Source organism: Urocitellus parryii, chromosome 6 (assembly GCF_045843805.1).
Source record: "Urocitellus parryii isolate mUroPar1 chromosome 6, mUroPar1.hap1, whole genome shotgun sequence".
NCBI classification, from domain to species: Eukaryota; Metazoa; Chordata; class Mammalia; order Rodentia; family Sciuridae; genus Urocitellus; species Urocitellus parryii.
The window spans coordinates 106,256,935-106,281,218 of record NC_135536.1 but is presented as its reverse complement, the minus strand read 5'-3'; positions in this window follow the sequence as shown (position 1 = coordinate 106,281,218).

Sequence of the window (24,284 nt, the reverse complement as noted above, 5' to 3'; positions counted from 1 at the left end):
AAGTTCCTTATGAGGTTTAGGGATATAGCTCATTGGTAGAGCCCTTGCCTATCATGCTCAAGGCCCTAGTTCAATCCCAAATAACACAGGGGTGGGGGGAAAAATTCCTTGTGATTTCCTTGTAATTACATGGGCCCACATGGATAATCCAGGATAATCTGCCTATTTTAAGATCAGCTGATTAGCAACCTTAATCCCATCTGTAACTTTAATTCCCCTTTGTGACATAACTTAATATATTCTCAAATTGAAGGATTAATATGTGTACATTCTTGGAGTCATTACTCTGTCTACCATATCCCATTCACCAAAAGAGGATACAATAACCTTTTATCCATCTTTGCCAATTTTATTCTACATGCATTACATTCCCTGTTTAATATTCTATAATTCAAATACTGAGATGAAAGATTAACACATCCCACATTATATGGTAAGAGATTTGGAAAAGATAAAAAATTATGTGTGTGTGTATGCACACATACAAACACTCAAATATTTTCATATCAAAATTAGAAAGAACTACTTGAAATTACTATCATCTTTATGTCTGCATCTGCCTCCGGCAGGTGATTGTAGTCATTATTTGTAGCTATTTTGTTTATTACCCAGTCATTCTATATTATCTCTGTGCTCCGTGGGTGTGTGGGCTGGTGTGGCTTCTTGCCTGGTGGGGCAATGCAAACCTTCATTCCAGAAGGCTCTTGGTCATAAGCAGTCTACCTATACTGATTTACAGTTTTTCATTTAGTTTCGTCATAGAACAGGAGAAGATTAAGAAGCTCCCAGTTGGGATTTCTTACATTTTCTACACATACCCTTCCCTTTTCTCATTGTATATTAGACACCCAATTGCTCCTGGTAGTCAGTTTCAATCACCCAGGCATTACAATAGCCACTTTCTCTGCCTGTTGCTTCAATGGCTTGAGGATCTTCAAGTGACTGGGTGGCACTTTCAGCTTCCAATGTATTGGACCCTGTGGAGCGAGCATTGCTGTTTTGGAATGTAAAACCTTCAGAGCAGCATACTGCATAGTTGTGCAAATGGGATGCAAAATGTTTCTAGTAGATCTCTAGGGACTTCCTCACAGCACCACAAATCCTGTCCATGGGAGAATCACCACCCTGTATTTGTTGCTGATTTAGAGCATATACTATCTCCTAGAGGACATTGTCCCAGTCCTGAAAGGTTTTGCTACCCAGCTGATTCTGAATCCGGCTTTAAAAAACCATTGCACCAATATATCAGGCCAGCTACTCTAGGGATGTTTGGGGAACACGTTCAGAGCATGGGCATGAACCCAATGCTGTGGGTTCTGTATTTGCTATAGAATGCCATCCTTGAACAGATGCTAGGCTGTGTTGAATACTATGATGGTGAACAAGGTATTCACAAGTCAGTGGATGCTGATTATGGCAGAAATAGAGAAACAAATCACATCTGTATTCAGTCTCTTATCCTGTGAGCATACAACTCTGCTCCTTCCAGGGTGGAAAGGCTCCAAGGTAAACAAACCACAACTAGTGGCTGGCTTATCCCTCCAGGAAATGATGCCATATCAGACACACAGCAGGTTATTGGCAGACCCAGCATTCTATAATAGCGGGAGCCAGGTTGTACTTCCTGAGTTGAAGACCATGTGCTTGAGTCCCGTGTAAACTGCATCCATGTGACCATGGCTACAGTGTTTATGAGCCCATTGGGCAAGGACTAAAGTGGTAGAGGAAAAAAGACTAATCTGTGTTCATAAGAAAAGTCTTCCCATCCACCTGATTAAATTTATCATAGGTTCATATATATGACCATTCTCCAGAATCCATATATATGTCTTCTGCATTGTTAAGTGAGAGTATAGTGGGAATTATCATGCCCACATCTTTCCAGTTCTTTGAGAGTATCACTAATCCATTATCCCTCCATAAATGGGGTATTGTTTTTGCTTTCTATTTTAGTAAGTAGAAAGGGTTTCTGTGACTTTTATTTGGCCATTGCCATCAGAACGGCTTGCATTCCATGGACCATAGACTGAAGGTAAAAATTCTCCCAGTTTATTACTATTTCTCTGTCAGTTATGAGTTCCAAGACTAGATATATCACCAAAACCCAGTATGAGATGGACCAAAACACAATTAACCACCTGGTGTTCAGAAATCCCTACTCTGACTGGAGATGTACAATGGCAGGCAGGATCACCAGGCATTTGTATCAATTCAGAGCAAGTATCTAGTATTTCCTAAAAGTCTAATTAGTCTCCCATCTCTAATTCACAATCACCCTGAAAATTTTCTATAGGTACCTTTATGGATGACAAACAATATTTACAGTATAGATTATTCGTTGTATAGTGGAGGTTTTCCCTCAAGAGGATCTTCTTCCTAATGTGAAGTCCCATTATGGTAGGCTCTAAAACAAGCTTAAATGTATTTTTAAAAATAGAAATCATAAAATATATTTTCTGATCATAAGAATATTAAATTTAAAGTCAATAACAAGCTATTTAAAAATGCCCTAATACTTATATAAAAGAAACACTCTTTTAAATGCTTCATGGATTAGAGACAATAGTACAATGGAAACTGGAATGTCAAGGTGAAGTATAACAATACAGAAAAATCTACAGCATACCTACAGGAAAACTATGGATTTAAGAAGATATATTAGAACTGAAGAAAGGTATACAATTAACTAATTTTCCTCCTTGAGAACCTAGAAATTAAAAGCAAATTAAACCCAAAATAAGTAGAAGAAAGTGAATGATAAAATTAGCTGCAGGACTCAATGAAAGAGAAAACAAATCATAAAGAAAATCAACAAAGTCAAAGGTATTCCTTAGACTGGTGAGTGATGGTTCATAATATCTTGATTCATAATTGCCCCATACAAGAAATATCATGAATTTCCATCAACAGATGATGGATAAGCAAATTGTGTTGCATGAAAACATGGAATGAATTATCAATATGTACAAAAATCTATATAAACCTAAAAAAACTATACTGTTAAAAGTGAAACACCGTGTAATATGATGTATTAAGAACTATGTAATATTTTGAACGACCAATAATAAAAAAAATAAAATAAAATAAAACAAGTTTAAAAGGGTGGAGGGGGAAGCAAAATGAGAGAAAGACTCAGGATCCCAGTGCAGCGAGCCTGGGAGGGGCAAGAGTACATTTAAGACTTAGAATAAGAGGTTGTGAGGGGAATGGGAAAATAAACAAGGAGAGAAATGAATTACAGTAGATGGGGTAGAGAGAGAAGATGGGAGGGAAGGGGAGGGGGGATAGTAGGGGATAGGAAAGGTAGCAGAATACAACAATTACTAATAGGGCATTATGTAAAATTGTGGATGTGTAACCGATGTGATTCTGCAATCTGCATTTGGGGTAAAATTGGGAGTTCATAACCCACTTCAATCTAATGTATGAAATATGATATGTCAAGAGCTTTGTAATGTGAACAACCAATAAAAAAATAAAAAATAAATAAAAAAAGTGAAACATAAAGGAGTAAACACTATACAATTCCATTTACATACAATTTAGAATAGGCAAAACTAATCTATCAGCCTTTGTGTAAATCAGGGTACAGGACAAATGGGGAATCAACTGCCAAGGAGCACAGAGGAAATTTGGGGAGTGATGGGAAAGGTTCTAACATGAGCAGAGTGATGTACCAACTGCTTACTTACAATGGGCATATTCATTTTTAACAGTTTTATTGAAGTCAAAATACCACACAGTTCTCTCTTTGATGATTTTTAGTAAATTAAACAGCTGTGCAACCAGCATGATCCAGCTTTAGAGCAATTCCATCACCCCTACAAGTTCCCTCTTTCCCATTTGTAGTAAATCCCCAATTATGTCCCTGGTCCTAAGCAATCACTGATTAGATTTTTGTCTCTAGAGTTCTTCCTTTTCTTGCAATTTTATAGAAATAAATTTTGTATGTGATGTCTTTTGCTCAGGGTGATGTTTTTGAAGCTCATCTATATTGTGGCATATATCAGTAGTGCCTATCTTTTCTTGTTAGGTAGTAGTCCATCAAATAAATATGCTAAATTTTATTTATCCATTCATCTGATAATGAACAACCAGATTGTTTTCAAGTTTGAGATTTTACAAATAAGCTGCTATTAACATTTGTGTATATCTTTGTGTTAGTGTTAGAACCCCAAAAAGCTGAACTGATATCCCAACTCTGGTATTTAGCAGCTGACTGACCCTAGAAAATTTACTCATCTTTTTTTCTCATCTGTAAATGAGGGTAAATGATTTTATATTTTATCAGAATTGTAAGAATTAAAATAATGTTCATAAAGTGTCCAGTAAAATATATAGATATTGCATTTAGTAAAAGGTAGCTAAGAATGATGATGATGGATAGATGGATAGATAAATAAGATAGATAGATAGATAGATGATAGATAGATAGATAGATAGATAGACAGACTGAACAAGAGAGAGATAATGCCTCGCACTTCTGTATTTGGAGAATAGAGTTAGTACAATCAAAGAGTCCACTGTCCATGCCCAACTCCCAGCTAGATCAAATGACAGATGCATGTGGTAAGAAGGGTTTGCTGTTTATGTTCATTCCTCCTTCTTTTCTGGAGCCTTATCTAGAATATTGACCAGCTTTTATAGACAGGCAAAAGACCAGAAGGTAAGAGAATAAAAACAGGAAAACAACTGTAGTCGTAAACTGTGAATAAGAGCACCTTCCAAGTGGCTTAGGTTCTCAGAGGCTATCATATAAGAGAAACAGGAATGAAAGCAGCATGCCCCATTCCCAAATACACTTAAGGTAAAAACTTGGCCTCTGCTCCTAAGGTGTGCCTAGGACTAACTTTGATAGGGGCTCAAGGCACTTGGAAGGATGATAAGCATTCTCCAGCTTCAAAGATCTTCCACCTCACTAAGAAAATAAGCCTAACATCCAGGGAAAAGTTAGCCTTCTACCTACACAAAACAGTACATCATCAGTTGTTCAGTTTACATGGGCCAGGTCCATTTACTGTGAGAGCCTGGGGGAGAAGGGACTTACATAGGAATGATGGTAACCTCAGAGAATGCAGGGTTTGAGGTGAATGCTGAATATCTCCTCTTTTAAGACAGAACACTTTAATGAGGACTCAGAAAAGGGAGATAGAGAATAGCAAACAAATGAAAGGTGAAGGTAGAATTGGATACTCTATGAAATTATCATTCAAGTTCTATAAATGTGACACTAAGACATAGACTGATACTAATACAACCACTTAAAATGGACTTAGTGTCATTATAATTAAAAAAAATGTTTACATTTGTGGGCAAAATGCTGTTTATTAAAGTCTTGTTCTGCATATTAAAGCTTCCTCCCCATGGATGAGAACTGGGTCTCAAACAATAAGAATTCCTTCAGTCACTTTTGGTCATAAAGCATTTTGGGTCAGTAATTAGTGTTTAGCCCACAGTAAAAATCTAAACTTGTATCATTACTTAAAGGTAAAGCCTCTCACTTCCCTGCTCTCCAGCTTGACCCCAAGAGGGCAGCTGCCTGCAGTGAGAAAGGAAGGCTTGTTGCTTATTCCTTCACCCAGAACTTCTACTCTTCTGACCTTCCCTCTTGGTTTCTGACACTACAGCACTGGAGCAAGGGGAAGGGGAAAAAAAGACAGATGCATGAAATTCTAGAAGCCTGTGACAGAGACTAGATAGTTGTTCATTCATTAACCACTTCCTCTTCTTCCTGGTCACATAGCTGGACAGTATGAAGGACTCTCCTGTGACTGACTCAGGTCTAGCTGAAAGAATGTGAATGGGTATGGCATGTACCAGTTTCAGGCTTTCCAGGCCCATGATATTCTCTTAGGTGTGATCCTTCTAGAATTTTCCTCTCCCATCAGCCTGTGCAGTGGAATTAAGCAATTTTTGAGGTCACATGTTGATTTTATTATTTTTTTTTAAATACACAACAACAGTGGAATGCATTACAATTCTGAATCTTTACAGGGGAAAAAAAAAGCCTACCACCAATGAGGAGCACTTATTTATTATCTTAGTCCACTTGGGATACTGTAACAAAATACCTTGGACTGGGTTATATATAAGAAACAGAAAATTATTGCTTGTAGTTCTGGAGGCTGGCTAATCCAAGATCAAGGCATCAGCATATTGGGGTCTGGTAAGGGCCTGTCTCTCATTGATAACACCTCGTATGTGTCCTTTGATGGTAGAATGTCAAAGAGCAAATAAGTTCTCTCAGGCCTCTTATGAGGTGACTTAATCTCATTCACAAGGAATCTGCCCTAATGACCTAGTCACCTGCCAAAGGCTGCACCTCTTAATAGTAACACATTGGAGATTAGATTTCAACATGTGAATTTTGGAGAGACACCAATATTTCAACCATAGCACTTATGTTAGACTTTATAAGAAAGAGAAATAATGTCCATTGTAATAAGTCACAGGTTTTGCTATTCCAATTATAAACATTACCCTAATTAATATACCCTTTTATTGGGTATATTTATTGTTTCTTAATGACTTGTAGGCACTCTGTACTTATTATGAAATATCAGGCCACCCTCCAAGCTTGTTACTTGCATTTGAAATGATCTTTGTTATTTTGAGTGCCAAAAGTTAACTTTCACAAACAATGACTGGCAATCATGACTTTTATGGTCTAAGCCTTTTGCCATTATGTTTAGAAAAGTAATTTGGAATGTCAATCATTACAAACTTAATTGCCATCCTCTCTGCTGATATGCCAGGCTTCCTAGAGATTCATAATTTCTGGTTTGGAGACTGCTCAATTAGGTAACCTTACACTAAGATTTGGAAATGGTCATTCAAAACTCATTTTGAGATACTGAGTAAAGGGTTATTCAGCCAATGGTACAGAAAGGGGATGAGCAACTTGGACATAGGAAATAAGACTAAGGCCATATCATTAAAGAAAAATATCTAGTCAAAATTTCCATAAGCAAAGTTTGACTTCAGAGTTTTGATGGTCTGTTTACTCATTGCCATCTCCTGCCCCACACCTAATGCTCCAAGATAATTCCTGGCTGGCTGGGAATCTTCAAGAAACTCTTTGTTATTTCTGGCCTCTTGAGCCATGATTGACATACTCAAGTTTTATGATACTACCCTCAAATTTCTCTCCTACATAAAATTTATTATGACCTATATTCTACTTGTTTGCATAACTTCAATGAAAAACATAATCTGAATTAATATGAGCCAGTTTCTTATACTGATATTGCCTATATCACAATCAAAGCAGCAAAGAATAGAATTTCCCTAACATCATGTTGGCTCTGGCACTCCCACTTCATTTATGGGTAGGCTGATTCAAATAGTAATACCAGCTATTTAGCTCCAATAAAATCACACCAGAAAAAAAATTCAGAATCCATCGGTATTTTCAATGGCTAGATTTACAATGCCAGTACACCCAGATTCTCTTAAAATACAAAATATTATTTAGGGAAGACATTGCTTGTCAAATGTAGCTGCCTTCCTGGTACTTAACATAGTGTCTTGTATATGAGAATCAATGTGTGTTGAATGAAAATTTTTGCTATCATAAGACATGAAGTGATTTGACGTACAGGTGTACCTCAGAAACAAGAGAAGCTGGAGAAAATAAAAATCTCTCACTTGGAAGCATGAGAACCTGAAAAGAATACAAGCTTCGGGCATCAAAGCAACAAGGAGGAGAAATGGAAATGCCCAAGCCAAGGGTGTGATCAGAAATCACTGCAGCGCTTGAGACAAGGGCTGTCCAAATAAATGAGGCCAACTTAATGAACTCCCACTGTGAGAAACCAAAGGGGAAAGAATCTAAGGGAGAAGCATATGCTAGGGCACTACTCTCAAAACCTCACAGGACAGAAACAGAGAGGCCTCCACCCCCTCTCTGTGACATGTGAGCTGAACTGTTAACACCAAAGTTAAACCTACAGCAGGACTCAGTCACTGCGCACCATTAAGTCACCATCCACACAAGCTTCTTATCCCTCAGCTCCTTGCTCAGTCACAATCCAGAGCACTTCTGTGGGCAAAGCCAGAAGAACAAGAAAGAGAATCTTGAACACAGGAAGGGTCTTTCCCAAGGGTCATTTAGCACCCTCCCCCTAAAAATGGAAAAACATAACCAGGGCATCTCTGACATAAGAATTACACCCCTCCCTGAGGTAAGATCTACCCTCACAGTGGGCTGCAAATGAAAGAACATACATGTTTTGAAAAAATTAGTACAGCTCAATTATAATAATAAATGTTATTATTATTAGAACAGTGGGTTTCATTGTAGAAGATTTGCACATACCTGAAAATACAATTTGATCAACTTGGTTCCCCAATATACCCCTATCCTCCCTTCCTTCCTCACTCCCTCATCATCTTTCTCAACCTTAATGATCCCTAGTATTTTAATGAGATCCTTTTCCCCTCCTGTTCTGTCCCTTTAGCTTCTACATATAAAAGAAAAATACATACCACTTTTTATTGTAAGTCTGACTTTCTGACTTATTTTACTCAAAACTATGGTCTCCAGTTCCATTCATTTTCCTACAAATGACATAATTTCTTTTTTCTTTATGGCTGAAGAAACTATATTATATATATATTATATATAACATATATGTATAATATATATATATCTCATATATATATGTATATATATATATATATCACATTATCCATTCATATGCTAACACTTAGGCTGATTCATAACTTGGCTATTGTGAATTGTGTTGTGATAAACCTGAATATGAATGTAGCTCTAAAATATGCTGATTTTAATTCTTTTGGATAAATGCCAAGGAGTGGTATAGCTGGGTTATATGGTAATTCTATTTTTAGCTTTTTGAAGAAACTCTATACCAATTTTCACAGCTGCCATACTAATTTACATTCCCACCAACATTGTATAAGTGTTCTTTTCCCACCACATCCTCACCAGCATTTATTGTTGTTTGTTTTCTTAATTGCCAGTCATACTAGAGTGAGATGGAATTTCAGTGTAGTTTGATTTGCTTCTCTGATAGCTAAAGATGTTGAGCATTTTTTCATATAGTTTTTTACTATTTGTGCTACTTCTTTTAACAAGTGTCTATTTATTTCATCTGTCCATTTAATGATTGAGTTGTTATTTTGATATTGAGTTTTTTGAGTTCTTTATGTAAAGAATATATTTCTGGATACTAATCCTCTGTTGGAAAAATAACTGGCAAAGATCTTCTCCTATTCTGTCAGTTGTCTCTTTACTGTATTTTCTTTCTTTTGCTTTTGAATCTGGTGGCATCCCACTTCTTGATTCTTTCTCTTGTTTCCTGAACTATAGGGGTCTTATTCAGAAAGCTTTTCCCTGTGCCTGTATGTTGAAGTGTTTCCCCCATTTTTCCTTCTAATGGCTATAAAGTTTCTAATTTTATATTTAGGTTTTCCATCTATTTTGAGCTGACTTTTGTACAGGGTGAGATATAAGGATCTAGTTTCTGCCTTTTACATATGAATATCCAGTTTTCCCAGCACCATTTGTCAAAGAGGCCATTTTATCTCCATTGTATGTTTCTAGCACCTTTGTCACAAATCGGATGATTGAAGCTGTGTGATTTTTCTGTGTTTTCTATTCTGTTCTATCGGTATACATATCTATTTTTGTGCCAGTACCATGATGGTTTTGTTACTATGGTTCTGTAATATAATTTGAAATGAGGTATTGTAATGCCTCCAGGATTGTTCTTTGTGCTCAGGGTTGCTTTGGTTGAACATGGTAGATGTGTTCATTTTCTAGTATCTTCTTCAATTTATTTATTTATTGTTCTGTAATTTTCATTGTAGAGGTCCTTTACCTCCTTGGTTAGATTTATTCCTCGGTGTTTTATCATATTGTATAATGAAATTGTTTTCCTGATTTCTTTCTCAATTGATTCATTATGTAAATGTGTGGCAGATGTCCTTGACTATTTATTATTACTTATTATTACTACTAACTAAATTAATTGTGGTTGCTATTATTTGTTATCATCCCATATATCGATTCAGTTAGAATAGCTTCTCAGACTATCAGTGAGCAGGAGTGGGAGGAGCAGTGGACTAGGGATGTCAGCTCCAACAGGAGCTGGAAGATGGGGTGTCCAGGTATAGAACAGTGGTTCCCCAGAGCATGGTCACCTGACTCAGAGGCATCAGCAGCATCTGGGATCTTGGTTGAATGCACATTATTGGACCCAGCCCCAGAGCTATGGAATTGGAAATTCTATAGGTTATGCCTAGTAATCTGGTTTTAACAAGTTCTCCACAGATTCTAGTGCATGCTAAAGATTGTAAACCTCTGAGAACTACTGGTTTAGAGCACAGAAAGGTCAGGACTCAGTGAGGTTCTTCAGTGAAAGCCTCTAAACAGCCATGATGGCACTGGCCTCCTAGACAGATGCTAGGAGGCCAAGGGAAACCATGGACAAAGACTGTCTAAGGCCCTTTTGCTTACCATAATGTACAGGCTCAAGTGTAAGCCAGGATATCCCACAGAATGCTTTTGTAGATCTAGATTTTAGATTTTAACTTGAAAAAGAGCAATTCTTAAAAAGGCAGCAGGATTCAACGTCATGAATCTGGATTTTGAAACTGAAGCCCTGGTTTGTGGAATAATCTTGGATAATTTATGTAACTTTTTTGAGCTCCTATTTCTCTAGCTACAAAAATAGGAAACAAAATGTATTTTATAAGGTTGTTTAGATATTAGTTAGAACAATTATATTTGCAATTTGCCCAACAGGAACTCTGACACATAGTAAGTGTTCAATAAATGAGTGATGAGGCTGTGATATGAAGTTTATTATTTTTACTAGTATTAGGACAAAGCACATGGAGTGGGTGATACAAGTCATCTGTATTCATGGGTTACATATTCATAGATTCAACTAACCACAGATAGGAAATTTCTTGAGTAGGGGGGTATGCATCTGCATCAAATATACACAGACTTTTGTTTCTGTCAATATTTTCTAAATGTTATAGTATAGCAATCATTTAGATAGCATTTACATTGTGTTATGTATTATAAGTAGTCTAGAGATGATTTAATGTTTATTGGAGGATTGCATAGGTCATATAAGGTCATTACATATTTTTACTTATTATTTTTTGCTGTGCTGGAGATTAAACCCAGGGTCTTGTGCATGCTAAGTATGCACTAAGTTATATCCAGTACAAGGCCATTTTATACAAGGACTTGGGCAACTGTGGATTTTGGTATCCACAGTTAGTCATGGGAATCAATTTATTGACCTATAAAAATGACATTGTCATATGATTTAACTAACATGTCCCTCCTCACGATTTGGGTTCAAGTTACAGTTACCCCTAGACCATCTCTCCCAAAACTACTTATTGGCCTCATGAACAGGATTTTGGCTAGTTGGTTTGCATATACTGTAGGGTCTCAGTTTGCTTCAGGAACCCAGTGCAATGCAGGAGAGCCACTTGAAGAGAATATGAAAGTGTTGTTACATAGCTCAGTTCAAACCCTAACAGATGGAATGATGAGCCCTATATTTGGGGGGAAAAGCCCTTATAGATATCATCTGTCAGTAAACCCTTAACTAATCTTAATGAAGGCAAAGAGGAGTTGTAGAGTCATCTAGAAGGAGATCCTGTGATAACACACTGACTTATTTTTCTAATCTAACTTCTTCAAAGGACCACCTGCTCTCATAGCTGTGTAGAGAGCTGTACACAGAACACTGTCATTTTTCCTCTTGAGCAGTGCTTCTCAGGATATAATATATGTACGAACCATCTCAAGTCTGCATGCAGTGCAGATTCGGATTTAGTGGGACAGTTAGGGCTCCAAACCATCATTTCTAACTAACTTCCAGGTGATGTCAATACTGCAGGTCAGCCAACACTTTGAAAATTAAGGCTCCAGAAGTTGTGATGAGGAAATGTCTACCTAAACCTCCTTTTAAGAAATATTTTGAACTCAGTAGTATGGTGTACATACAGTTCGGCATTATAATCTGTATCATGAACATGTCTCCATGTTGCTCTGTAGCTTTCATCATCTTGATTTTATTCTATCAAATACACCCCTTAGGTTCACTTAATCTTTGATGTATCATTGTAAATACATGGTTTCTCTAATAGTTTACATTTTTAAATACTTGATTTTTTTTTTTTTGAGATAGAGTACATAGGGTCCCTGCCGCCCCACCCCCCCCCCATTGGACCATTTCCTTAGGATAATTTCCCAAAAGTACAGTTTTGATACCAAAAGATCTAAATACCCAAAGGCATTTTATATGTATTTATAGAGTACTTTCCAGAAGGATTATATCAATTTACATTTCTGTCAGCAAAGAATAAGCATGCTAATTTTATTATACACTTACCAGGAAAAAGAAATCATCACTTTTTACTGGTTTGGGGAAAAGTTTAAAGAACAATTAGGGTACAAGTATAGGGAAAATTTAATCCTTATTCATGAACTGGAGTTTCTATTCTCTTTTCTTTCTTTGTGCTTGAAAGTTGAACATAAGTTTTTATTGCCAATTTCCTTCTTTAGACTAGAATAGAGTAGAATCTTCTTATGACGTTATTTGCTCAGGAATCAGAATAAGGCATGTCTGATTTTAATCACATTGAAGAGTTTAGTTAATTTAGTTCTAAAAAGAACTCTTATAACAACACCACTTAGAAGGTGCTACCAAGGTATGATCTCTGAAGTGTTAAATTAAGGTTTCAATATGGAAAGAAGAAAAATAAGAAAAGAATAAGTCACATTCAGTCCTTATAGTCCCTCAAATTTATATAAAACCTTTTTACTCAGGACTTTTATATCTGTTATTTCACTTGTGCTTATAAATACCTCTGTAGGTAGAATAAGCACTGTTATTCTATCTAAATCTCAAGAGGCTAAATAAAACAAAATGTAGGGACTTGCCTAAGGTTACAGAGATACTTGTAGTTGAGATTGATTAGAAATTTAAATTTCTATTCACCCATCCATCCCCTCATCCATCCAGTCATTTATTAATGAGATAAATATAGATTGAGTATTCCATGTTTGAATGCAAAGCCCAAAGTTTATAGCCTCGAAGAATATAGAAATGGTCCTTGCCCACATACAGCTTGTTGTTAGACAAGAGAAAACCTCCAGAAAAGTATATAATTATGTAATATATCCGTCCATATTTGCATAAATTAAATTGTGATACATCATCCAGACAAAGGAAGGAGTAAGAGAATAATGGGAACTATTTTACTTAGATAGGATAGTCGGAAAAAGCCTCTCTGGAGAAGTGACATATAAGCAGTAATCTAATTGATACGTGCGATTCAGGCCTGTGTGTGTGTGTGTGTGTGTGTGTGTGTGTGTGTGTGTGTGTGTGTGTCAGAGAAAGAGAGAGATAGAGAGATACAGAGAGATGTGAAGGGTATATTTCAGAAAGATCCTGATGGCCAAAGCCCCTGAGATGGAAAAGTTCTTGACAGGTTTCTGAAACTGAAGGAACACCAGTCTGGCTGGTGCAATCTACAATAAAATATACCAGTTGACAACCCTCAGCAAGCTCACAGAGATTGCAATCAGCTTTCATTAACTCTCTTTTAATTACAAGTATATAAGCAAGAAGAGCAGACATTTTAGGAATATCTCCAATATGAAAGAGAAGACCAAAAGAAATTTAAAAAAAAAAAAGCGAGGTAGGGAGAATCCTCAAAATCAAATGATAATTAATATTCTTCAGGTGGTAATAGATGATGTGATATTTTTTTAAACCAGGAGGGTTACAATGAAAAAGGAAGAAATAATAGCTAAGAATGCTTTTATTATAACCTGCCAATAACATTTTAAAAATCAATAGAAACATTGGAAGATGAAATAGAGGCAATATCATAGAGCATAGAATAACAACAAATAAAGAATAGATGATAAGCAAGAAAAGATGTTTACACACTTAATGAAAGAAAACATTCAGCTAATTTGATTTTATAAAAATTCCCTAAATTAAAAGACACATTTGTTTGCTAAAAAAAAAAAAGACAAATGAGTACTCAGCATAATGAATGAAAAAAAAACATTACAACATGGCACATTCCATGATGAAATTTTAGAACCCAGAGACAGAAGAACCTAAAAGCTTCCAGAAAAGAAGAAAATAACTACTTACAAAGTGGAAGGAGTCAGGATAGCATTGGACTTATCAACAGTAACTGTGAAAATTAGAAAAAAAAATGGAATACTGCTTCAAAATTCTGGATGGTTATGATCTTTGATATAAAATTTTATTTCTAAATAAATTGTAAACCAAAGAGATGAAGTAATATGCATTTTATATAAAAATATCCAAATGAATATACTCTTTCTTAGAAAGCAACTACAGGATGTCCTTCAGCAAAATAAGGTAATAAATCAAGAAAGAGAAAATGATGCAGGTAAGACTCTGCATATCACAAGGGAATAGTGAAAGGAAGTGTCACAGGATGGCAGTTATGCAAGAGAGCCAGGATGGAGAGAAGCCAAGGGAGAAGGTTAAGGGTAGACTCTTCAGGAAAAGAAAAGGAACTTAAAATTATCCAATGTATTCAATGTTTAGATAATAATAACAATTGACTTTTCTTTTTGCCAAAGAAGCCCTTGTTTTAATTTAGAGCATTATAATTACATAAAGTAGTTAGGTTCACTTTGAGAAAATTATACATGAAAGTAATTTGATTTAAATTCCCATTTCTCCTCCCCACCATTCTTCCTCTACTCTTTTAGTCTTCTTTTCACTCCTTTATTTATTTATTTTTGATTGGTACCTATACATAAAGGCCAAATTACCTTTGGTAACTTTATTTATGCATATGACATGATTTTGTTAAATTCAATTCATATTTTCTCCCTTTTCCCATCCTTCCTCCCTACCCTCTCATTCTCTACCTTCTACTCCAAAGAATGTCCCTGTATATTTATGATATTTGATCTCCCTCCCTCACTGCCTTCTTTGTCTTATCTTGCTCTAGCTTCCACATATAAGAGAAAACATTTGACCTTTGATTTTTTGAGTCTGGCTAATTTCACTTAGCATGATATTCTTCATTTCTATTCATTTACCAATAAATGCCATTATTCCATTCTTCTTTATGGCTGAATGAGACTCCATTGTGTATATATATACCATATTTTCTTAATACATTCGTCTATTGAAGGGTATCTGGGCTGATTCAATAATCTGGCTATTGTGAATTGTACTACTATATACATTGAACTGGCTATATCACTATTGTATGCTGTTTTTAGTTCTTTGGGATGAATACCAAGGAGTGAGGTAGCTGAGTCATATGGTGACTCTATTCCTAGATTTTTGAGGAATTTCTACATTGCTGTCCAGAGCAGTTATACTAATTTGCAATCCCATCAACAATGAATCAGTGTACCTTTTCCCCCCCATGTCCTCACCACCATATATTATATGTGTTGAAGATAAATGCCATTCCGATTAAAGTGAGATGAAATCTTACTATAGTTTTGATTTACATTTCCCTGATTGCTAGAGATGCTGAACATCATATATATTTGTTGTTGGACATTTGTGTTTCTTCTTTTGGGAAACATCTGTTTAGTTCTCTTGTCCATTTATTGATTGGGTTATTTTTATTTTATTCTATTGGTGTTGAGGTTTTCTTTATTTTTTTTATATATTCTGGACATTAATTGCCTGTCAGAGGAGCAGTTGAAAAAGAATTTCTCCCATTCTGTAGGCTCTTTCTTCATTCTCTTTATCATTTCCTTTGCTGTGGAGAAGGTTTTGAATTTGATGGCATCCCAGTTACTGATTCTTGGTTTTATTTCTTAAGCTTTGTGGGTTTTGTTGAGGAAGTCAGTCCCTGCACCTTTATGATAGAATATAGACTCTGTTTTCTTCTAGTACTTGCAAGTTTTCTGGTCTAAATCCTAAATCTTTGGTCCATTTTGATTTGACTTTTGTGCAGGGTGAGATAGGAATCTAGTTTTGTTTTTCCTATGTACAAATGTCTGGTTTTTCAGACATTGGTTTAAAAAAATTTTTTTCTCCAACATACTTTTGGTACCTTTGTCAAGTATCAGATGGCTCTGAATATTTGGGTTTGTCTCTCTGTCTTTTATTTGATTCCATTAATCTTAATGTCTATTTTGATGGCAATACCATACTGCTTTTATTACTATGGCTCTGTAGTATAATCTGAGATTAGATATATATGCTTACTCAGAATTGCTTTGGCTATTCTAGGTCTATCATACTTCTAAATGAATTTAAGGACTGTTTTTCTTCCCTAGTTCTATGAGGAATTTCATTGGTATTTTGATGGGGATTGCATATGACAAACTCAAAGCCAACATCATTCTGAATGGAGAAAAACTGAAAGCATTTCCTGTAAAATCAACAAGACAAGGCTGTTCACTGTCATCACTTCTTTTCAATATAGTTCTCTAAACTCTAGCTAGAGCAATTGGGTAAGAGAAGGATATTAAAGGGATGCAAATAGGAAAAGAAGAAGTCAAAGTATCACTGTTTGCTGATGACATCATCCTCTGTCTAGTAGACCCAAAAAAAATTCTATCAGAAGACTTCTAGAGCTGGTAAATGAATTCAGCAAAGTAGCAGGATACGAGATCAAAACTCATAAATCAACAGCTTTTTTTTTTATACTCCAACAAAAATTCAGCTGAGAAAGAAATCAGAAAAATCATCCTTTCACAGCAACTTCAAATAAAAAAATACTTGGAAATTAATCTAGCCAAGGAGATGAAAGACCTCTACCATAAAGACTATAGAACACTGAAAAAAGTAATTGAAGAAGACTTGGATAGGCAGAATTAATATTGTCAAAAAGGCCATATTACCCCAAACAAGAGACTTTTAGCAATATTATTAGCCAATTTTCACTTTGCACATGCTCCCTTGATAAAAATTAAAATCAATTAGAAAAACAGTCAATGGACTGGTTAAGATTATTCAGGGAGAAAGAAAAGCACGCAAGACTAATTCCTGAGGACACTTGCATTTGGAGGTCAGATAAAAGAGAACTGGTATCACTGGGATTGGAAGAGAGAGTCTAGGGGAAGGGCAATCAACTCCTGCTGGGACATGAAATAACATGAGGTCTGTCTGAAAGTTGTTCATTAGATTTGGCATTTAGAAAGTCTTTGGAACCTTTGGCCTGCACATATCCAGGAAAATCTCTAAGGGTATCAGGGGACAAAGCCAAATTGAAGTGGGGGTAAAAGTGATTGTGTAGACAGTGCACAGACAACTCTATTTTTGAGAAATTGGGCTGTGAACTCAAGGAAAAGAGAGGAACATGAAGAGATTTAGGGTCAGGAGAGAGTTTGTGGTTTGTTTTCCTCTTAATAAATGTGGGAGAAACTAGAGCATGTGTGTTTATGGGTGGTACTGATCCAGGAAGAATGAGAAGGACTGATCTTGTGGAAAGAGGAATAACTGAGGTTCAGCAGTATTTGAGTGAAGGAGGCCCAGGGTGTGAATGAAGGGACTAGTCAAAGGGGCTGGAGAGCACTTTTTTTCCATTTTAACCAGAGCAAAGAAGGAGAAAATGGACCCTGATGAAGATTGCAGGTTTGGTGAAGGGAAGATGATTTTTCAATTTTATCCATGAAATGAGAAGTCATCATCTGAGAGTGGAGGAAGGAATATAGGAGGTTTCAGGAGAGGAGAGGAGATATAAAATAGTCCTCTCAGAGAATAGAAAAGTAAGGCAACAAGAAAAAAATATCAAAGGCCTGCTGGGCAGTTTTGAGTACCCATTTGAGGCTGGAGATCATGAATTTAAAGTGAACCAGACAGCACCATTGCATTTTCTCTATCCACATCAAGCAGCTCGGACCCAAGCTCAGAGAAAGCAGGCAGAACTCACTCAGAGCTGGAGTCTTGTCTGATGAATAAGATGGAGGGAATCAGAAGCAGAGGTTTTTTACAAGGGAATGTCAGTAATAAGGAATCTACACTAATCCTGGAGCAAAAGTTGATCTCATGAGAAAATTATAGGATTCATAGGCAGGAAACTTTCCTGCCTCAGGCCTTGCAATTTACAGGGAAACTGGGCATTTCATAGTATATTATGGTACAAGGTAATGACTTTTACTTGGGGAGCGTTTGGTAGAATAGGGTCAAATGTTTGTCAAAAGAACCTGTGAGGTATTCCTTAAGACTGGTGTTCTTCCAGGGCAGGACTAAAAATGCCCATTCAGTTTTCTGTCTTCATTCCCCTTCTGAGCCTCAAGGAAAATACTTCACTTAAATAAAGGTTGTTCCAGAGTTGACCACCACATCTCTAATAACCCAAGGGGCCTGGATGCAAAGACTAAGGTTATGTACAAACTGATGTTTCAAATCCTGAAGCTACTACTTAGTGGGAGACAAAGGTTCTGAAAAGCTGCATAAATCAGCTTGAACTTGAGGAACATGCTCTGTATTAAATGTTTCTTAAAATTCTGCTGTTGATTTTGAAAGAGGAGGATTTAGGTGTCCTACCATCTAATAGAGAAAGTCATGCATCTCTTACAGATGGATATGGTTGATTACATAAAACAAGGAAGGTACAGCTGATCTTGCTAAATAATTATTGCAAAGAGGAAGAAAAATTGATCAATTATTCTGAAATTGAATATTTTGGTGCATATTTTCACCTGTTAACTGTATCATAAATACCAATCTTTTAAGATATGACCATTTAGTTGCTATCTTCTAACTTGCATGCTAATTCCATCACCAGAGGTTTTGCACCCAAAATGCTTTCCCTTTAATGCACCCATATTTAGAACTTCTCATTCTACAAGACTCATTGGAACACTACCTGCTTGGGAACACGGGCCCTTGCCACCCTCTTTTATACTGCCCTAGTCCACTGTCCTAATTCTATCTCATAGGCAGACTCAGTTATTTCCCTTCTAACGTTAGTGCCTCTTATAGTTGGTGTATTTATTTGTGTGTCATTATCATTACACCCCTGTATGGTACCAACAGATGAGAGACATTAAATAGTTGAAAAAACTGGAGGATCTTAATACTCAGGCATGGAGATTTTTTTGTGCGTGATTAGCTGGTTATGTGACAATGGGCTCTCCCAGACTGGGAATATGGTTCTGTATTTTGTTCCTAAGCATATGCTTAGTACATGACATCTGCCCCCAAATATGTACTGGCTCCAAAAAATAAATAAATAAATAAATGGATGAATGGCATATGCTTCACAAATATTTTTTTTCTAAAAAAAACCCAAAAAACTAACATTGCTCAAATATAAGTATTCTATAGACATTTCATTAAGATTTTGTTTTAGCCATTATGAAAATTGGTTACATGGTCTTAACTTTTTATTTTCAGGCTAAAACTATTTTATCCTTACTATATGAAGTATAACTTAAGGCTTTGCTCATTTCGGTTTCCTAGATTCAGAAGAGCATTTCTTGGAGCAGAGACCTATTCCTTCCCAGAATATTCTCTGAAGCTCAGTCATCTGAGAGTAGAGCTGAGATGGCTTTTACTCAAGTTGTGTCCTTGTTAACCAACTGTGCCCAGTTTGCAGTTAGCTCATTTGGGTCTCCACTCGACCAAAACTCCCTGCTGTTGAACAATCTCTAACTCACTGCTACTTAGCATCTTCAAAAGCTTAGCTTAGGAAAATGGAACTGAGGGATGGCCAGGTCATGGTTTCTTAAAGGACACTCATCCTGTCCAATTCTCCAAGCTGTCCAGCATGTAGTTCTGAGTCAAACTTGAGCATCCAGAGGCTGGATTTAGACTATCACACTCGCCCAGAAGGACAACATATATGAATTAGGCTTGCTTTTGATGTATCATCGTCCACTGAGGACCACTGTACACATAATCCCTGAAAGACATCTTAGGCAATTAAAAAAGATAACTGTTGAAGATGTCATTTTCACAGCACATAATAAATTCTGTATGAAAATCCATAGGAGATATCTTTGCACAAGCTAAGAATGTTAAGAATGGTGTGCCTTCTTTGAAAAGTGGTTTGTTTCCATTACATGATTACTGTGAAGTGTTCCACTGGCCATACCCCGAATCTCACTGCTTTTGCTAGAAGGTGAGGACCATGCAGGTCTCAGTCCTTGCAGGTGGACAGTTCTGTGCTCACCCAGAACCACATTCCTGTCTCTATATTGTTGGTACTCAGATGTTTCTTTTTGTGCCCACATATACTCTTGTGCCCTCTTATCCTATGTTAGATATTCTTTGATTGGGCTCTATTTTACCACTGAAAATAGACTATGAATAACTAAAAATTAACAATAATATCTATGTTGCTGAACTGTTGTAAGAATTTACCCATAAAATATATACACAACTTAAAATATAAAAGACATCCAAGCTAATGATACTGGTGTTGCTATTATTGCTGTCACTACTGCCTACGCGCCATGATTTCCACCTTAAATTTCCTTACCTTACTAATCAAGTGTTGCCTGCAGCTTTAAATAGACCCTGGCTAGATTATTGTTTTAGCTTTAACTCTCAGTTCTCCCACACAATTACCCTAATGGCACATACTGGATAACAGCTGGAGAGTATTAGGAATGTCAGTCTGGTTTTAATTTCATTAAGAGCTACTTGGGTCTGCTTCGCAGATCTGGCCACTAAGTACTTAGTGGGAGAGGGAAGGTACTGAGGTTTGCAAGAAGGTTTATTCATAATCCAGTGAGTAATTTGGAAGTGTTAGGTGTCAGCTAGCATTTTGCTACTCAGAGTGTGGTCAGCAAACCAGCAGCAGCACTAGCACCTGGGCATATGCCTCTTAGGCCCCACTCCAGACCTACTGAATCAGTATCTGCAGTTTAACGAGAGCCCCAGGTGATTTGTATGCACTTTGATGTTTGGGAAGCACTGAACTAGGACAAACTGTGAAAGAGGCTGTCCCAGCAGCCCGCATTAGCTGCTGGAGAAGTGCCATGATGGCAATGCACAGGGCAGAGTTCTGATGAAAGTGTGGGAAGAGCAGGCACACTGATTTCTGATGAGTGGCTCAGATCTTACCTATACCATTGGCATGCTGTGCAACCTTAGATAACTTACTCAACATCTCAGAGTCTCAGTTTCTTCCTCTGTTCAATAAAGAAAGAACATCCCTCACAAGGAAGCCAGGAGGATGGAATGAAATATGGTTTATTAAAATGCCCCACGAAGAAATGGAAAAGCGTTAAGTATAGTCATTTCTAAACAATACCTGATGAAGACTAGCTGACCTGAAGGGCCCTGGGCACTGTGGGATATCTCTAGAGCACAGCAGCTAGAGGGTGACCTCTGGGGTCCGGCGGCCAGGGTCCCCATAGGCATGGTCTCTGCAAGTTTAGAACGCTAGACCACAACCTTTGCCCTCTGTCTCTTCAACAACAGTTAGCAAGGACTTTCTTGCTTAAAAACCCAAGGAGAAAGCATCTGGGACAGAATAGTAATTATGAGTCCCATTTGATGGATACAGAAAGGCAATAGATTGGCCCACAGCCTACAGCTGACATTCACAGACTTGTATTCCATCATAGCTCCTTCAACCCTGTTCTCAGATGAGCTTATGTTGGAATTCCATGGACACATTTAGGAACTCATAGTCATCAGTGGGAGTTTAGTGACACCAAACCAACAATGCCAATCTTGGGAAAGGTGTTCTCTTGAATGCCTATTCAGGGTACATACGTACTCCATTGGCCAAAATAAAGAACCTCTTGTTCAAATACGTCCATAACACAAATGCCTCCTTGATCACCACTACCTTCTAACCCCTAGGCTGGGATTCCACATTGGTTTAATGGCTTCTACTCCTAGCAATCAGGATCGTGTCTCATATTGAATTGTCTTTTTCCTTAAGAACAGTGGCCAGTGGCTTCCTGGGGCCTACCCTACATGATTAACTTGGTAATATTTCACCTACATCTTCCTCGGCTAAGAAGCATCAATATTTCACATCAGGACCTTGATTTACTAACCATCTGCTCAGAAGTGTGTCATCCACAGGGATGATTTCTTACTCTCTTCAGTCTGTAAGATTTGCCAGGGTTCTGATGAGTCAAGTCCTGACCTTGAAGGCAAAAGGCATGCAGTCCCTCATTCCTTAATTGGTTTAATGGTCTGACTGCCTGTAAAGGCGGGCCATGAGCCCTTGTGGTTTTTCTTGCCAAACTTCCTACATGTTGAAGACATGACCTTAAGGCAACCCCACACAGGGATCTCTGAGGAATTTGTTCTGTACTGAGATTTCACCCTTCGTGTCCTTGATTCTATGATCTTTTAGTTGGAAGGAATAGAGATTCACTCAGGTGCATCTTGGAGGGAAAAAATAAGAGATTTAATGAAAAGATACATGTGTATGCCACCCCAAGAAAAGTTGAAGTGAGTGATAGTAAAGGCATAAACCAGGATATCTTTGGGGAATTGCTTTTCCCCTCTATGATTTACTCTTTCATGAGGATGCCTGCTCTGTTTTCATTTCACCACAATTTACCTGCCCTTTCCTCCTAACTTCATCCTACCTTCTGTATCATGGTGGACAGATCCCTCTGTTCCATGGATATTCTTCTGTGCTCAGATCTCACTAACTGACAATGGCCTGTCTATCTCCAAACAGCACAAATTCTTCAAGAGAAATTAGATGGGTGTGTTTTGACTTAACTATTCAGACATTGGGCTGCTTTTGAATCTGGTGCCCTCCCTGATCCAATCTGATTCTGGTTCCCTTGTCTTCCTGTTCAGCAGGGATCATGATGGGGCATATCTTTTGGGGAAACTTCATGGGTCAGACCTGATCTTGCCACTCCAGGGAACATCCTTACAATTCCAGTTTTCTAACTCAGGCTTTAGTCAAGGCAGAGCAAACATACATAGAGTCATCTCAGCCACAAGTACTATGCCTGGTGGTCTCAGAGATTCAAATGAATGGGCGGATAGAAAGCACACAGCGCCCGCCAAAGAGAAGGGGTTTCTCCTCTATGGTGGTATCTTGGTGAATCAGCTGTGTACTCCAGAAGCCTGTTCTGACCACCTGGGTCTATGTTTCTGCCTCTCACCTTCACCTTTTCCGGCTTCTGGTTAATCTTAACCTCTGACTCCACAGACCGCAGCCCAGAATTCTTAGTTATTCCGTTCTGATCTGTAACCCCTGGCCTCTGACGCTTGCTTCTTATACAGCTTGTTTGCATTTCCATGTTCTCATTTGGAGAATCCAACTCAGGAATAAGATGCTATAGCATTTACCTTAATTATGGGCAGCTAGTATGAGGTTAGTTAGTAAAAATAAATGGACTCTTCTAGAAATAATGTGATTGTGACATAAATTTTATGGAATATCAAGTAGCCAGAGCATTAAGAAAAATTATGTGTGAAGAAAAATTTTAAGATAAAGTATTAAATGGTAATATAGAATTATTCTTACATTATGATTATTACTGTGTAAAATGTGATGTATGTGGATTAAGAGAGAGATGGAACAATTTTAAAGAGATAAGCATCACTGTGGGGTATGCAATGGAAGGTATTCACTTTGTAGTTTTTAAAAATTTCTTCAGTTGTTTGCTCTATTATTTTTACCTTTTATTGTTTTTTAAAGTTAGGGATGGTAATAAGAGTGTGAACCTAAGGAGCAATCAGAAGGAGAAGGAAGCGCTTTCTAAATTAGCCAGGTACAACTGATTATGCAAAGTGACCCTGCAGCTTTGGCTGTCTCTCTGGAATAGCAAAAGAAATGTTTCAAGGCATATCGCCAAAAGTGATCAATAATTTTTCTTTCAAGTTTGCTTTGTCAATCTAATGATTGAAAGGGTGAAAGGTACTGACAGAAGCATGGGTATATTGTGGGGAATGCTGCTTAGAGGGTCAGAGCTAGAGTTGGGGCTCATATTTTAAAAATCGAAGCATTCTGGGCAGGAAAAGCCAACAGAATGAAGCAGAATGGCCTTTCAGGGTGATGTATTTGGAGGCTGCTGAGATGCCCAGAGATTATGCAGCGGTCTCAGATGGGGTTGAAGGTTTTCAGGGGCCCAGATCTTAGAGGCCCATGTTAACCAAAGCCCAGGTGACTAAGGGATAGCAAGCAGGATGGGAAGTCAGTCCTCTCCAGCTAATGCCTGTTCAGCTACTAGAGATTTTAAAGCAGAATCAGCCAGCTGTGTGCAATGCCAAGGACAATTGCCTCGGGCCTCATTACTGGAAGCATCCCTGCACATCAGCTTTCCGGCAGGGTGCTATGGCTTCTTGCAGTCTGGTTGCACTGCTCCAAACAGCACTTAACAC